Source organism: Boleophthalmus pectinirostris, unplaced genomic scaffold (assembly GCF_026225935.1).
Source record: "Boleophthalmus pectinirostris isolate CB_2022bp ecotype Guang Dong unplaced genomic scaffold, ASM2622593v1 HiC_scaffold_3, whole genome shotgun sequence".
Lineage (NCBI taxonomy): Eukaryota > Metazoa > Chordata > Actinopteri > Gobiiformes > Gobiidae > Boleophthalmus > Boleophthalmus pectinirostris.
The window spans coordinates 17978115-17995016 of record NW_026571299.1 but is presented as its reverse complement, the minus strand read 5'-3'; the positions used below and the strand labels follow the sequence as shown (position 1 = coordinate 17995016).

General features: G+C 37.5%; 1 pseudogene; it reads right to left on the bottom strand.

Annotated features, from left to right (window-relative positions):
- Positions 1 to 754: 754 nt before the first annotated feature.
- Positions 755 to 16519, bottom strand: LOC110165758 (laminin subunit beta-3-like; annotated as a pseudogene).
- Positions 16520 to 16902: the final 383 nt, after the last annotated feature.

Here is a 16902-nt window from a genome sequence, read left to right as displayed (position 1 = left end):
AACAAAATATTGCAATACTTTTATTTAAAGGTTTTGCTACTTTATATGTCATGTATTTATCTCTTCATTATTGTTTTTCTCAAGTGCCACAAGCTGTAATGATGCCGATCTGTTTGTATTGTAACTGCTGGCAGTGCAGTGTTTTCTCCATTCTCTCTATGTGAATGCTATACACATTTCTTTTTGTCTCTGATGCAGTAAAAATATGCAAGTAAAGTGTAATAGACATGTACATGAAAACTGTATGTGGGCTGATCCAGGAAAATAAAAGTGTATTTCTTTAAAATATAAAATAAAAGTGAATATTGGAACAAAACCTGTCTGACTTGTGTTTCTGTAAGTGCTATTCACGTTTAGACTCGCCCTTTCATTCAGTGTTTTTTTTTTTTTTACTACTTTTGACATTTTCTATACATGCAGAAGACATCAAATATATGAAGTATGATGTATGAAATTATCTAGCAAAGAAAATAAAAGTTAAATAATTCACCTTTTTTGTATATTTAATAACAAAATCCTCAAATTATCCACCTTTTGCTTTGTTGTTTATATATATATATATATTTGATGTCTTCTGAATATATCTTAAATGTAGAAAGTGGAAACACACTGATGATTAGTCCAAATGTTTGACTGGTATTATATATTATGTGTTATGCGCGTCCCATGAGTCAAAGCTGTTTCCAGTACAAAGTGTGTTTAGATAGATGGATAAATAATTTATCCCGAAGGAAATTCATTAAGTTTAGGATCCTCAGGCTTGGCAAATGTGGAGCTCGAGGGGTCTTTCGCAGTTGAGCAAGAAGGTCACCGAGTTTGGTATCGGCCCTCCAGCATGCTAGACTTCGCAATGATTTCTGTCTTGGAGCTGTCTGATGGAATCTGCTTTACCTGCGAAAGACAAAAAAACATTAAGCTTACCATCCAAATCTTCTGGTAATTTATGGCAGTGTATGAGCCACTTGGTTCATTGCTTGGAAATATCCTAAAAATCTTATTGATACATTGCATTGACATCAAGGAGCCTGTGATTAATACGAGCGTTCATGGGAAGCGATATTGTGACTGTATATTTTATTTACATGTGAGACATTTAACTACACAAATTATCTCACCTGTTGTAGTTCCAAACAAATCAACACTTTCTGGTCAGATGATGGTGAATTGTAAAATAAAGCTCAGATTAAGTCTAAGTTGAGTAACAGAGCTTTTAACAGAGCAGTGCCTACAGTTAGCTTCACCCCCCCAAGGACATTTATAATTAAAGATACAAACTTACCGTCCAGTGCTTTGAACATGTGGTCGGTGGTGTTGGCCAGAGCCACGGCGTCTTGTTGAAGTTTCGTCAGGCGTGGCCCTAAATCGGCTGCATCACCACCAGGTGCACTGGCAGCTGCTTTGGCTTTAAGAGTCTCCAGCTCTTTCTCCAAGGTCTTCATGTCCTATTAGAAAAAACAAGACAGTTAGCAGAGATACAGCATACAATAGCTAAGTCATACACATTTATATTTATCTACTACATTGTTGCTGTTCACGCAGTGATTATGACAAAAAAATATTTTTTATCTAATAGAGGACTCTGATCTATGTTATAATGTTGTTTCCTCATCAAAACCATACCTGGAGTTGTGTTTTGTTTCATTCACATGTTTAATCCACAAATCCTGCATATTTAGTCTTGGTTCTTCTCTCAAATGGAAAACCCTTTGCTCCACTTTGTGTGATGTCATGTGGTAATAAAGTAAGTGCTCCACTGTGTTGGAAACTTGAAAACTACCACTTCATGACATCACAAAGTGGAAACATTGCATTTTGAGCTTTGGAGATGTAGGACAAACTAATAATAAAGGATTACTCAAACATGTGTGAATAAAAGAAACACAACTCCAGGTATGTTTTTGATGTGGTAAAAACAGTCCAACAAGCTCACAATAGTCCATTTTGCAAAAACACAGTACCTTTAAGATTTTGGTCTAACAGAGGACAGTTAACACCTTATGTTAGTAAGAATATACTAGTAAGTGTACTGCTGTCCATAATGTGAATGCCTCTAATTTGCCACCTCACCTCAGCTGTAGTATTTGCCTTCTCCTCTGCTTGATCTGCCTTGTCCTGAGTATCCAGTGTGTTCTGTCTTACTTCATCTAGCAGGTTTTTGAGCTCATCAAGGTTGGGTTTTAATGGTTTTAGTAATACAGAGGCATCATCCAAAGCCTTCTCTGCTGGTGTCAGCTGCCCCTTTACCTAAGCAGTACAAGAAGGACATTACAATATAAAAAGAAAATCAGCAATAAATCCACATTTGCTCTGATCCTTGTAGCGAAAGGTAGACTGACCTTGGTGATGTTGTTGGTGAGGTTGTCTATGAGATCCAGGCTATCCTGGAGCTTATCTTCCAGGTCTGACAGAGATTCTTCCATGTGTCTCATCCCATCCACCAGGCCATCCACATCTGCCTTCACTCCTTTGGCTGTGTCCCTGTCCACAAAGAAACAAATGTTCAGCACTCACATTCATGGTCCTACTCCATAACACAGATAATGATTCATACATTAAAGGTGCACTGTGTAACTGTGTTAAGAGTCCATCACCTGCTTGATTTTATGGATGTCATTGCTCTGCCTGGAATGTTCCACAATATGTTATTTAACAGCTCTACATTTACTTACATTCATTAAATTGGAGGCAGTTTTATACCTCAAAAATATCTAGGAAAACAGGCATTCTGACTGTGAGTGGGGTTACCTCTCCACAAATCTGTCTGACCTGCAACTTGGTCTGATTTGGTCTAGTCTATACTGTGAAATATTCCAGACAAAGCAATAACATCTCCATGGAGAAAAGCAAAAAAAAAAACAACAACAAAAAAACAGATTATATAGGAGGAAACAGCATATAGGAGGAAACAGCATATTCATCTGCATGAAACAATACTATTTACAGTAGTGGGAAGTAACTTAATACATGTTCCAAAAATATGTATTCAGAATACTATCCATCCATCCATCCATCCATTTTCGTCTGCTTATCCAGGCCGGGTCGCGGGGGCAGCAGCTAAGCAGGGACTCCCAGACTTCCTTCACCCCAGACACGTCCTCCAGCTCCTCCGGGGGACCCCGAGGCATTCCCAGGCCAGCCGAGAGACATAGTCCCTCCAGCGTGTCCTGGGTCTTCCCGGGGCCTATCAGAATACTAATCCAGAGTAACTGTATTCTGATACAGTTATCTTTCATTTAAGGGAGTTACTTTCGTATTTTAAATATAAAATAATGTAACTCAATGTGAATGTATTGTAATACTACTACAGTGACAGCAGTTACACTACACAAACAAAGATTTAAGATCACCTGAAAACTCATTTTCAGCAGCCTGTGATCAATACGAGCATTCGAGGTCCTGTTTACGTGTTTGATTTTCAACAAAAAAGGTGAGATTAAAATCCTAACAGAGCTTCAGACACAGCAGTGCCTACAGTTACCATCACACACGTCAGAGAATGTTGATGAGATCAGCTGCAAAGTATCAAATCCAAATACAGCACTTGGACCATATAACATTTTAATGCATGTACTCAGTTTTATGTAATTAAACACATTTTCGAAGTATTCTTCACAACACTGACTTTCTAAAACAGGACATACCGAGCATCCTGTGCCTCTTGGAGCAGTTTCTTTGCTGCCTCCAGCTGGGGCTGGGCTTGGTTGAGAACTGCAGTGCTGTCCGGAAGACTGCTGGCCAGGCTCTTGAGTTCATCCAGCTTTGTCTTTAAATCTTTGAGGCTCACCGGGAGTTTGGCCTTGAGCACCCAGTCACTCACCTCCTGAATGTGAGTCAGGTTGGAGGCGGGATCTGGGACGAGTTGGGAAATTAGATAGACAGCAGACACATGTATTTGTTGTGCATTTAAAGGAACCATTTTACGTTTTTTTCTGAATTATATTTTTCTGAATTATTATTTTATAATGTTTTTTCCTCATCAAAGACATACCTGGAGTTGTGTTTTGTTTCATTCAAATGTTTAACATACAAACCCTATAGATTTAGGCTGAGTTCTTCTCTCACACTGAAAACACTTTGTTCCACCTTGTGATGTCATGTGGTAATACAGGAAGTGCTCCACTGTGTTTTTAAGCTAAAATGAAATTGTTAACTTGTGTGAGATGTAGACAGACTAATAAAAAGAAAAAAAAAGAATTGCTCAGACTTATGTGAATGAAACAAAGCACCACTCCAGGTGTGTTTGTGATAAGGCAGGAAAGTCAATTTAGTGTAATACAGAACCTTTAATAATAATGAAGGTAATATTTTTTTCAAGGTCCCCACAGCAAATTAAAATGCAATATGCCATCAAACAGTTTGAAAAACACAGTAAAAGTCATTATAAAAAGTGACCATCCACCACTAGATGCTGTCTACATTACTGCAGTTTGACAGTGTGTCAGCTTTGGCCTAAAAGAAAAAGACCAGATGGAGATGGGAACAGGTCCTCACATCATCCATCTACTGCTGACAAAAGCTTACAGATGGTAGCTTTAGTGCAATGATAAAAATGTTAAAAGAAGATGAGACATTTGAGAAGAGGGGATGAAAAAGGTATGTCTGGTTACGTTTTGGATTGTGTTATGGATTGACAACTTTGAATGTTACGTGGGAAGGAATTGCAGAGTCAGGGAGTAGTACTACTAAAAGCTTTGTGCTCCATGGTAACTATGCAAGCATTGAGAAGGTAATGGGTGGTGGATTTACACTGTATTGGAGAAGCTGTACCTGACAGGAAGTCCTTTAGCTCCTTCACCACATCACGGCTCTTCTTTAAGTCCTCTTCCAGTGCATCTCTGGCCTCTTTTATTCTGTTGGTGAGTTCCTCTGCAGACTGTCTCACCTGGTTGGTGCTCTCTTGTGTTTTCTGAAGCTACAGAATAAAACAAAGCTGGTGAAACCTGGAGCAGTGCTGTTGGCAGTCGGTCTGTCACAATAACAATTTTTGAAGTACGATTTGTTTGTTGTTATAAAATATCATCATAAATGTTAATACTGAAGACCAATAATGAAACATGAGCTGAAATTAACTATACAGTACAAATAAACACAATGTACAAATGTGTAAGACTGTGTGGGTATGTATATGAATTATTAATGTAATTACTATTTGGGCCAAAAAAGGTATGATAAATATTGACCCCTAAAAGTCATTAAGTAAATTATTGAATGAACAATAAGTCTATACAGTAATTATTGTGACAGATGTTACTAGACCAGTGAGATCTGTGTTCTGTACCTTCTTGGCTGTGTCTGATATCTTTTTAGAGAGCACGTCCAGTTTGTCTGTTACTTCTTGGGCATCATCAGTGGCCTTATTCCCCAGACCCAGTGCGCCCTCACAGGGTTTGCCCGGCTCACAGGGGGGCACTTCGTCAGGGGGACACAGCTCCTCCTCCACACACTGCAGAGGCGTGCACGGTTCTGACAGAACTTTACCACACACCTGACAATGTAGAGACAATGTTAACACCAGAAAACAGTAAAATAATATTATTGAAAAACAAGACATATGTCTGAGTATTTACTATTAAACTATGTAAACAGGAATATTGTTCTAAAACTGCTTAATGACATAAACAGGTTCAGTCACTTTCTGTTCAAAAGTGCAGAACATCATTGTGAAATTTCTTGGTAGAAAACAGCAGATGTTCATTTTCATTTACATTGTGGAAAAATGGCTACATGACATTTTTAAACTGAATGTAAATGACCCAGAGTCTGGATTCTTTTGAAGGATTACAAGCAAGTAAATTGTGTGTGGACATAAGGGATAGGTGAAAACTGAACATTTTTGGAGCACTCAAGGCTTGAATGCAGGACAATATACGATTACACAAGCATGCATGAATCAATTGAAATATAAATCTGAATAAGCTAATGATGAGGGAATGTCGTGAACAACTCATAAAAGTAAATTTGCCACAATATGTCACTTTTTTCTGATCTCTGTTATATGTTGTTTTCTCATCACAAACATACCTGGAGTTGTGTTTTGTGTCATTCACACATGTTTTACACACACATCCTGTATATTTAGGCTGAGTTCTTCTCTCCAATGGAAAACACCTTGTGATGTCATGCGGTAATACAGGAAGTGCTCCACTGTGCTTTTAAATTCCATTCACCTTCACTAGAATAATTTGGATAATTTCAGCCCTGGAATTGTAAATCTCTACTGAAAGGTAAAGGTAAAGAAAGGTAAAAGGTAAAAAAAAAATATAGCTTCACTTGAAAATTCCTGCTTCATGACATCACAAGATGGAACAGAGAATTTTGAACTTTGAAGATGTAGACATATAAAGTATCGCTCATGTCTGAATGAAACAAAACACAACTCCAGGTATGTTTGTGATGAGAAAACAACATATTTTTGATGAGGTAACAGCATTATAACATGGCTTAAAGCGCATAAGAGTCAATTTTGCGTAATACAAGACCTTTCAAGAAAAATAAGTAAGACATTTTGCTGGGTACCATTTTGGTCAGAGGACTGAGATCAGGGTTTGAGGCTAAGCTGTTGTTCAGTTGGCTCAGGTCCCTGGTGTTGACGGGCAGCACTTCATCGAGCTTGTCTTCTATCTGTTCTCTAATGTCCGAGGCCTGCTGGATCACTTTCTTAGATGAATTCACATTTCGGGCCGCATCTGTAGATTCGTTATAGGCATTCTTGATGGCAGAGAAAGGCCCTAGGGAAAAAATATTAGCAAAGTTCATGAGTTTCTTTACAAAACAACTTATTTTATTGCCAAAGCTAATAAAAATAGAAATGAAATTACTTATTTTATGTTCATATTTTTTAAACATTCTACATATTATATCAGAGAAATGAAAGTTGAGTGGATTAGTTTAGAATTGTATTGGTTTATAGTTTTTAATGCTGCTATATAGTGCTTAGGGCAATTTGTACATATTTTTGATGCACTGAAAGGATACAATTGTACACTGCAATAAGCATAATGTTCATTGTATTCTGTATTTAGAGTAAAGGTGCACTATGTAACTTTTCGGTTGGGGGTCCACCTTCTTGTTTTTATGGATATGTCATTGTTCTGCTTGGAATGTTCCACAATATGACATTAAGCTAATCTACCTTACATTTATTCAATTACAGGTGTTTTTATTGTTCAGAAATACCTAATAACCTTGTCTGTATTGGACTCCATGATGATAGAAAGGTTTAATGCCATACTGTGAAGCAAGACAAAGCAATAACATCTCCATGGAGAAAAGCAGGTGACGGACCCTGCACCAGAAAAGTCACACAATGCACCTCTAATATATGATTTATGCGAACTTAGATATGACAGATGAACACTTCTTTGAAAAGAGTAAATGTGTTTATTTTTTTTTTACTGTTCCACAACTGTTCCTTACAATAAGTATGATAATATCTGCTGAAACATCTGTCACCTATAAGTTTGAAATAATGTAAATTGTACCTGTGTCAGTTGGACTGGTTGTGTTAATCAGGTTGTCACTTTTGGTCTTGTATTCCAAATTTAAGGAGTTGAGTAGATCCTGCAGTTTATCCAGCTCTGGTTCCAGATCTTGTTTTCTCCAAGGGCAATAAGTTATTTTTAACTCTGTCCATCTCTGATCTGTAACAAGACACACATTTACATACTTTTAAATGTTTCAAAGAGGATTCAGACTTATTATTTTCTACTACTAGATACTCTGATAAATGTTTACCTCGAATGACAACAACAAATGTAAAACAAAACAAAACAAAAAACAGTAAATTTGTTTACTTGTACTTGTACTTTACTTACTTTAGGGTGCATTGTTTACACAGATGCAAACTAGCTCCATTCGGCTAACTCAGGCTGATTTATGTCCAAATGTTTCAAAATATGTAAATAAATAAAACAAATCCTTTCCAAATCAGTTCCTTTCTTCTTCCCAGTCCTCTTTATATCTTTGCTCTTTGTTATTATAGTATATTATATTGTGACATGTGAGCTACTGTGACCAAATAATTTCCCTGGTGGTTCAATAAAGTTTATCTAAGTCTAAGTTTTTATCAAAGAAACCAAAACAAATGATATAATAATAATAATAATAATAATAATAATAATATATAGTAGTAATAATGTCTTACTGAAGTTGACCCATCGTGACCTGGGCCTTATCGACCTTTATAGCAACAGCTGGTGGGAGTGAGATGGAGTTTTTGATGTTGTTCAGGCTGGACTCGAGAGCTTGGATGCGGGGGCCAAAGTCCGGGGATGGTCCAGGGATCCCGGAGGGCCTTAGATTTTGCAGAGCCAGGCTGATGTTCTGTCTTTGGGCGTCAAGTGTGAAGAAGCAGGAGGGGCACGTCTGACACTGGGGGAAGGAGTCACAGCGGTCCCGGCGACAGGTGTCACAGCGTGCACCTGTCACTCCAGGCCGACACAAGCACGCACCTGTCTGTTTATTACAGCCCTCTGGGAAGGTGCCCTCTCTGTCACAGTCACATGCTACACAGAAAATAATAAGGTATTACCATACAATAAGTCAATACATTATTATACTCATACAATATTATAACACAAATGATGAAACTATATATTCAAACTATTAAAAATATATTGTTCAATTGAGCTTTAATCAGGGAGTCTAAAAAATGTGTATTCTTTTCCAGATAAAAAACCATTATTGAAATTATAATCTATGCATGTTTGTAGTGATAAAACTGAGCAAAGGATCATGGTCCAAGTAGTCCAAAGCATTTCAAATTAGTACTACAATTTGATCTATTACTTTACTCACGTTTGCAGCCTCTGTAAGGATTTCCAAACATATGGTTGGCACACTCAGCACATGTTCTGCCTCCAAAGCCTGATCTGCACTGACACTGGCCGGTCTGCTGTTTACAGCAGAGAGAACACAGGAGTCAACACAAGTTTTAAAAAGTTATAGACATTTACACAGTATATTGTAATAATTATGTTGTATATATGTTCTATTACATATTAAGATGGAAGGAAACATTATGGTGGAACACATATATCAAAAACATTCTAATATAGAAAGTATTGTTTTGTAATGCGCAAAATATGAATATTGAAGACACTATTTATAACATTATTATCATAATATTAATTATCTAAATAAATAAACTTGATTTGTTGGTATAATGTGATATTTATGCACTGTTTACAGTCCAACCACCTACTATTTGATGTTTTACAATTTGGACAGATTGCTAAAATATTGTTCACATATCACCATTAACCTTAGCCAAAACAATACTGAGTTATTCATTTTTGTTAATACCGCTCACCCTAATAAAACAAAAAACTGGGATTAGTAATACAAAACCTGTCCACTAGGAGCAGCCATACCTGATCACAGACGTTGCTCAGAGCAGCAGTGGGGTCACATGCACAGGGCACACAGCGTTCAGACCCTGCAGGCCTCCAGAAGCCCGGGGAGCAGGTGTCACACTTCAGCCCAGCGGAGTTAGGCCTGCAGGGGCACTGACCGGTCACTGCATCACAGTTCTGTGACACTGAGCCTGAGGGGAAGCAGGAGCACTCTGCACACAACCAAAGACAAGGGTGGAGTTAGAGTCAACAGGTTAAAATAGCAGAGAAACTCTCCATTTACACTATACACTATTAAACTATAAAGGGCATACACTGCTAAAAATACATATATATAAGTACATATAAGTACATACATTTCTTTCTAAATCAAGCTCATTCTCAGAATTATTTACCATTAAGATTTTTTCTCTCTTTTTTTAAGAAATTATTTTGTTATTGTTTTGTGAAGTGTCTTTGAGCTTTCTAATGTTACAAAACAATTTTATAATCCTGGTCATGTATAAAGCTGTATAAATCAAGATTATTTCTATTTTCTATTTTTAATGTATGCTAGATACCGTAATAGTTTTTTGCATTGTAAAAATTCACTGGAGAGAATCTAATTGGTAAGAAAAAGTGAGGGCCATGACAGAGATCCACAAAGACAGGTAAATGTTAAAGTGACTGTAGTTGTAGTGTAATGGCACGAGGGCACTCACTGGTGCAGCCCTCTGGATTGGAGGGGCTCAGGTTGTAGAAGCCCAGTTTACAGCGATCACATTCAGGACCGTCCACGTTGGTTTTGCACCGACATGAGCCTGAGGAGTCATCACACTGGGCCCCGTTCACTGTCCCAGCAGCATTGCACGCACAGCCTGCAAAAAACACAGTGAGAGGTTATAATTAATTATTTTTAATTGATAACTCTCTGCACAACATTCACCCTCTAACTCAAAGGTCTGGCGATTGATCTCAGTTTAGGTTATGCTTATTGTCTATGTGCTTTTGGGCAAGACAAGTAGTCTACTAGCAGTGTTGGGAAGTAACGGATTACATGTACCAGAGTTACATAATCAGAGTACAAATTATGAGTAACTGTATTCGGTTACAGTTACTGTTTCAGTGAGTGGTAATTGCATTACATTTACTTTGTTGAAATAAGTGGATTACATGGCGGTATTTTCCTGTTTTTACATTTTGGGCTAAATCCCCCTTTTCTTTTATTTTTTTCCAAAATTTCACTCATTGCCGGACACTAAACCAGGTCTAAAGCAGGTCTAAAACCAGGACTAAAACCAGGTCTAAACCAGGTCTAAACCAGGACTAAACCAGGACTAAAACCAGGTGTAAAACAGGATTTAACAGGACTAAACCATGCTGCGCGGACCGTGTCTCCTCCTCTTCTATCAATAATATTTTTAATACGGTTAATGGAAAAACTGGGCTTTTCATTGTCTTTAAGCAGACAAAACATCTTATGTGAAAATATCCTAGTCTTTGCTTCTCCACAGCAAATCAAGTAATCTAAAGTATTCAGATTACGTTACTCACTTTAAGTAATTTAATGGATTACATTACAAACTACATTTTGGGGTCTGTAATCTGTAATCTGTAGGGGAATATATTTTAAAAGTAACCTTCCCAACACTGTCTACTAGTAGTAGACTAGTAGAAGTAATTTCATGCTGCTAAGTGTGTAAAGTGAACGAAAAAAGTAACATAAAGCTGTTTAAATACTTTAGAAGATGCAATACAAATTTAATAAAATATCAATTTTTAACGCTGTTTATATTTACAGTAATGTGCGTATTTCCAACATTTATGTCACAGTTCATTCCTATATAATTAACTGGAAAAAGAATGCAAACTTTTTTAGATTTAGATTTTCTGAAGATGTTATTTAAAAAAATATATATCTTAGACAAAAGTAACTGTGACTCACGTATGCAGGCGTCTGGGCGGTCCATCCGGCTCAGGGGGTTGGGCTGGTACCCGGGGGCACACTGGTCACACTTGGGGCCGGTGGTGTGGTGCATACAGTCGATACACACGCCCCCACTGCGGCGCCCGCTCGCCTCATACACCGCCCAGTCAAAACGACAGCGCTGGGCATGGTTATTACACTCACAACCTAAATGCAACCGCAAAGTACAAAAAAACACAAATACATTGTGATAATCAATAATCAAAGTACAGACATTCAGACAATTATTCAGACTTTATGCTTATGTAATCATTGAATCCCTTGTTTTTTGTACTTTTATTTATTTTATTTTAATATTTGATTTGATTTATTTAACAGAAAATATAAAGCAATTTACATAGTTTACTGTACATTTTGCAGAAGGAAAATGGTGGGCACAGACAAACCATAGGCCTAACTTAAAATGTTACAGGATATTCAGTTCTGTTTCCAGTTTTGAAAAAAATATATATGTGATCTCTCTAGCTTCTACTGAGAGATTTGCTATTTAAATTGTAAAATTTAGGTAAAACCATAAATTTGAAGACACTTGTCCATTAACATTTGAAAGTAGACAGAAATCCAAACTGCTACAGTAAGACTAAATGGAGACAGGATATTTTGTTGTTTGCTGAGAAAAATAAGTAAAACATAAAACTTTGTGATTTGATACTTATGATCACTCAACTGGCATTGGCATTACCTAATGAACACTAATGGCATTAAACAAGAATATATTATTATTTTAATCAAACTGTCCCTATAGTATGCACCAGAAGGTCATTGAGCTCTGTTCTAAAAGCTCTATGTTGTCTGTGTTTTTTATATGTATTCCAGAAGCTTACGTTTGCATGCGTGTGTGTTGTCCTCCTCCGCTGCTCTCCAGGGCAGGTCATTGTAAAGGTCTGCACAGCGCTCACAGTTCAGACCTGCTGTGTTGTGCTGACAGTCACACCGAGAAGGCACCTGGCAACCACACACACACATTTTACAGGCTGTCATTTCATGGATTGCAGGCTACATTCAAGCCAGTTTAGAAGACGATTTAATTTCAGATGTTGGGTACAGCAGGTCTATATAACTCTGGATCATTCACACCTTTTGTGACTGAATAAAGTCACGTCTTTTGTTTTAAGATGCTGGGAAGATGTTTCATGTGGGTAGGCCCAGTAATTATAGATATCAATTATAAACCTGGACAAACGGTCAGCATCATGTGACCTTTGCTCCAGCTTAATAGACTCACACTCGCACAATAATACTCAGCAACCTCACTGTTAGCAACACTAGTACTTGTTCAGTTTAACTTCTAACTTCTTTTGCAGAGTCGTGCTAAAATAAATAAATATTTAAACAGAAAGCAGTGAACAGAGAGCTGAGGGTGGATGATGTGGATGGTATAAAGTACACAAATAAAACAAATACTTCAGCTTCAGCAAAGTATTTCTGTAGGTAGGAGTATTCTACCTACAAAAATATCTGGCTAGTCTTTATTTTAATCAATTTGAATTTGAATTGTTTGTTTGATTTATATTTTACGATTTTAATAAAAGTGACTGTTAGCAATGAGAGTGAACTAAGTAGCATGCTGCTGTGCACAGAGCCTACTTCAAAATAGAAGCAGTTCAGAATGTTAGAGAACCATGTACAGTACACCAAAACTAAAAAACATGTAAATACCTGGACAATGTTAGCGTATGTCGGGTAAGTGTCTGGCAGACATTTGTTAGCATGTCCGTGGCACATGCAGCGTCCCACTACCCTCATCTCCTTCAGAGCAAAGAACCTGCTCAGAGAACGGCCTGGCATCTCTGGCACCTCACCCAACTGGACCAGCTTCACCCTGAGCCCCGTGAGACCGGAGACTTCTGCCCACAACAGCAATACAAGCAAGTTTCTCACAAATGTTAGATATAATAATTAGTTATAGTTAATTAGTTAGTTATGAAAAGTGCCTTAAATCTTACCTTCAATCTTCTGGCCTTTGGGAAATGGAACGTACATGTATTGTTCTAAAGGCCGAAAGTTAATCTGAAAGAATGCAATGTGAAATTCAGGGCAGTTCTGTACAGACTACTACTACTAAACCCTAATATATTTCATTTTACTGTAATGTGGTCACAAAAAAAATGCTATAAGAACTAAAAATATCCTCTAGGTGATATATAAACACAGCAGTCCACAAGAACGATACTGTATCACCAAATTTAGTATCACAATATCTTGATATTTCAATATTTTTGCACACCCCGAAGCCACTAATAGAAATCATCAGGTTCAACAATGGTGAATTTACCTTTTAGATATTTCAACAGAAGGTACAATGTAATCAAAAGGGAAAATGTCTCTTGCCCCATCTAAGATTTTGACATCATCACTTTCTATAATCTGAAACCCACCAATAGCCGTATACCCTAACCAGTAATGGGTGATGTAATGTAATATCATGCTATCAGTACCACCTGGTGATAATAAAAATGTTGTGAATAATCTCTGTATCTGTAGTCACTAGGCCTGTCATGATAACAAATTGTGAACCATGATATAATGCTGCTGAAATATACTGCAATAAACCATAATATTGACGCTACTTTATGCTACTGACACAAAGCAGGATAATCCTAGTTAACCAGTTTTAAAAGGCCTGAGCTGCAACAAATAAATAACAGAATGAAAATTATTAACCTGAGAAGTTACTTACTTAACAATTTGCAGCTAAAATCTTAAAGTAATACAACAAAAAATAGTCAATATAGTAATTATCGTGACAGGTACTGAGAGTGAGTGAACTCTAGTACTGGCTACAAGTAAAAGTAGCAAAAAAAAGTCATACTTGGTGATCCCTGTACAGATCACTGCCAATAGGAGGCAGTGTGTAACAGTATATGTCATCCATGTCCATTGGGGTGCTGGTGGGAACTTCAGGGAAAGCAGAGGGACAGTCTGTAGCCATGTAGACATAAGGCTGCCATGTCCTGCCATTATCCAGAGTCCTCTCGATTACTAAAGCCTGAGGGCGAGGACCCTGCAAACAACAGCAGTCACAGAGATATATCAAGCAATAACATTTTCTTCAGCAAAAATATGCAGAAAAATATTAAGTAGAAATTAAATACTAGTGACTATTCTGAAAACATCTTACCTTAAAGTCCAAGACAAGACTGTCAAGTTGGAACAGGCTTTTGAGATCTAGTTGTACTGTGACAGGACTCACTCCTACACAATACAACACAAACAAAAACAGATATTAAAGATCCTACATTAGACAAAATGGACTCTTGTGAGCTTTAAGCCATGTTTTAATGTTGTTACCTCTCATTAAATCATACCTGGAATTGTGTCTTGTTTCATTCACACATGTTTACGTAATCCTTGATTATTAGTCTGTCCACATCTCCAAAGCTCAAAATGCTCTGTTCCACCTTCTGATGTCATGTAGTGGTAGTTTTCTACTTAACAGCTCCTTTAACCTTTTGTTCAGAAGAGATTGACAAGACCACAGCTGAAATTATCCAAATGATTCTAGTGAGGGTGTATGACTTTTAAAAACACAGTGGAGCACTTGCTGTATTACCACATGACATCACAAGGTGGAACAGAGTACTTCCTGTTTAGGAATAGAACTCAACCTAAATATGAAAAGTCTGTGTGTTAAACATGTGTGAATGAAACAAAACACAACCCCAGGTATATGTTTGATGAGAAAACATTATAACATAGATTAGAAAATGATGTAATATGGGCCATTTAAACAACATTTTTAGATTGAGTTTATATTATGGCACCAAACTATGTTGAAATAATAGAAAATTGATTTAAAATTGTTTAAAAAAGCAACCAGGACCTGGAAAAGAATAAATGTATTCTCTCAGAGTAAAGCACAGATCCCACCTGGAAGATGAACATTGCCAGTTCTTTGGTTGAATTAGTTTTTCTTGTGTTTTTTAAATGTATTATTGTGTTGTGATGTGTAGATAGAGGATCTGGAGAACACGTCATTACCCACCTTTCTGAGACTGCCACCAGCGCTCAGGTCCAGCCGTGGAGACGATGTCCTGGATGGTGTGGGCCAGCTGACCCTCTGGGTTTCGTGAATCACAAGGACAGCACTTCATTCGCCTCTGCAACATATATACCATATTTCAACTCTGTATTCAGCCCAAAACTACAGCCCAGCTTTCTGATGGAACACTAATCATCTGACAAGGAGGAGCTATAAGATTATTAAAAATACCAGTATAAAGAATTACAGCCTATAGTCAATAGGGTGACTTTTTAACATATGTTCAGGGATACCAGATGAACAATAGAAAAAGAAAAGAAAATAGAAATGTTTATTAATGTAGATTACCCCTAAACTAATAAATAAATAAATAATAATGCCACAGATAGTATACAGTTAAATCCATTAGTCTTCAAGATCACAGGAGCACTATATTTCAAAGAAATCAATAGTACATAGATAAACTTAACTATCTTCTAGACCATCTCCCTGTGTTAGAAGACTCAGACAACTGACAAGGTTAATTACACTTTTCACAATGGACCTTGGAATCACCACAATGTTTTCTTGAGAAACTGACCAGAAGCAGGTCAATTAGTGATAGAAAACTAGGGCCCCAGTGATGTCTTGGTAAGTGAGTTCAGATAGCCCTGTGCACGGAGGCGGATTGTACCTGCTGATAAGGTGTGCAGTAGACCTCAGAGCCTAAGAGGCCACAGGTGGAGGACGCCCAGAGCTGCTGAGTTCTGCCCAGCACCAGGTCTCCACTTGGGGGGTAACAAGCTCCCATTAAGCAACTAGACGTAGCTTGGGACATTGCAGCCACCGCTTCAAAGGAGAAAGTTACACATTACACATTAAGCAATAACATATCATACCACATTAAAGCCATGTGAAACATCTTCTTTGCACTAGTTTATAAAAGTTACTTTCACTACAAACAAACCCTCACATACTGCAGTGATTTTTCGTATGGGTTACATTAACGGTTGTGTTTTCATAACTAAATACAATGCCTTCCGAAAAGAAAGTAAAACACTTACCTGCTAGAAGAATACAACGAAGTATCATGCTTTTCTGTAGGACAGAGTTTGACTGTCGGAAGTGAGGCTGTAAAAGTGAGCCTCACATGGCGGCTGTTGTTTAAGAACTCCGTCCCACCTGACACACTGTGTGTCAGAGACACACCCTAAAGCTGCACCCTACACTGGCTGAATCAACAAAAGACCTCAGGAAAACCCATAGTTTATGAACAAGTCTGAGCCTGGCTCTCGTGGGCCTGGCTGTTCAGGGTTGTGGTCCTTTAAAAAAATGTTATATTAATTAACTAGTGTTAGTATTAATACGCAGTGAATTCATGATTTATGTTTAGGAGTCGCTTTCAGAGTGTTATTAAATTGTTATCATTATATATTTTTACAACAGTGCTTAACACTCATCATGGTCAAACATGCAGTAATGTCCTTATTTTGTGTTGTTATGTGATGTATTTAATGCATGGAGTCTGAATCTCAGAACTTTTTTTTTTTTTTTTTCCAAATTAGATAAATATAAAAAATGGAAGTGGTCCAGACATCCTCTCGTGCACAGACAAGTGCTGC